The sequence below is a fragment of the Furipterus horrens genome, unplaced genomic scaffold (genome assembly GCF_987537825.1).
Source record: "Furipterus horrens unplaced genomic scaffold, mFurHor1.1.pri manual_scaffold_8, whole genome shotgun sequence".
Classification (NCBI taxonomy): Eukaryota; Metazoa; Chordata; class Mammalia; order Chiroptera; family Furipteridae; genus Furipterus; species Furipterus horrens.
Genome location: NW_028327178.1, coordinates 73,355,190 through 73,356,755, shown reverse-complemented (window position 1 = coordinate 73,356,755; position 1,566 = coordinate 73,355,190). Strand labels below are relative to the sequence as shown.

Genomic DNA, 1,566 nt, shown 5'->3' with positions numbered 1-1,566 from the left:
AAAAAAATAAACAAATAAAAATAAAAATAAAGCAACTATAAGAGTAAATTTTGGTTCTAGTGTCATTTGAGTCCCTAAAGTCTGAGGCATCAGTCACCAGCTGGTCCCCCATTCCCTTGGCTCCCAGGTAGGGTTAAGGGACCCTGTAGGAACCTGCAGCATTGAGAACCCCCTACAGACAACCCCCACACTGCACTCTGACACTTGTTTCATGCTTTTGACCATCTTCCTCATAAGCTAAGACTGCAACAGAGGGCTCTGTTAGTGGGAGCAACTGCAGGATATCCCCACATATTTGGAATCAGGAAAGATTCCCTTTTAAGGGACAGGTAAGCAATCAGGTTAGAATAATTGTGGGATACTTGTGAGGGAAATAAATAAAAATTATCCCTGTTTTTGCCAGTGGTACATGGATGCAAAATTACACTTTGGGCTACCGACATACTCACATAGAGGCACAAGATATCTTGGAAATCCTCTAAGCTTCTCCCGCCACAGCAACCATGAAATCTCTAAAGCCATTCCAAGACTGAAAAATCAGCTGGCACATAAGCGTCCCTGAGTACTCAGCATCAAAGATGGTAATTGTGCTAAAAACAGCAGTGCACTGCACTGACCCAACAGAAACCAAGGTGTAGGCCAGCAAACATCCTGAGTTTAGAAAATAAAGTTGACTGTTCAAGAAAACTAAGGCAACTGAACAGATCTGCAGACAGAGAGAACTCCAGAAATCTGCAGAGAAACCCACATGAATATTCAGCAAATTATTGATCAGCATATGCAGAAATTTTCCTGAAACCGAGAAATGGAGCATCCAAAAGGACTAGAGGAAAAAACTCAGGGCTAGGAATAGTGCCTTTCTCACCAGACTACAAAATATCTTAATTCATAGGGACATTCAGTAGTGTGCCCAGAAAGGTTTTGCCTCAGCAGTGAAGAAAACTAACTGCTCTGGTTTTTCCTAACAAATTCTAAACATATGACTCAAAAGGATAAAAGTTTTTCAAAGTAACGAAAAAAGCTCAAGAAAATGTATAGAGCTTTGCACAGTGGTAGTATTGTAGCCAATGAAGTTTATCTGATGTGCAATTATTGCTAATTGAAAGAAAATTTATAGAGATAAATTATATGTGTCACCAACAAGGCAAAGTTTCTTTATTATCTTATTTTACTTCTATTATTTTTCCATTTTTTTCATTTTTGTTCTATTACAGTTGTCCCATATTTCCATTATTGCTCTCCCATGACTCTCCAACCTCACCTCTCTCCCACAGTCAATCCACAACCTGTTGTCCATATCCATGGGTCATTTACATTAAATCCTTGACTAGACCCTTCCCCTTCTTTCCCCCTACACCCACTCAATCCTCCCCTCTGGTCACTGTCAGTCTGTTCCTTGTTTCCATGCCTTTTGTTCTATTTTGTTCATTTGTTTTGTTCATTAGGTTCCTGTATCAGGTGAGATCATGTGGTACTTTTTATTTGATGCCTCGCTTATTTCACTAAGCATAATACTCTTCAGTTCCATCCATACTGTCACAAAAGAAAAGAGTTCCTTCTTTCTTT

At 39.4% G+C, this 1,566-nt stretch overlaps 1 pseudogene; it reads left to right on the top strand.

Moving 5' to 3' along the window:
- The first annotated feature begins 1,038 nt into the window (after positions 1 to 1,038).
- Positions 1,039 to 1,118, top strand: LOC150003164 (U4 spliceosomal RNA; annotated as a pseudogene).
- The last annotated feature ends 448 nt before the right edge of the window (positions 1,119 to 1,566 follow it).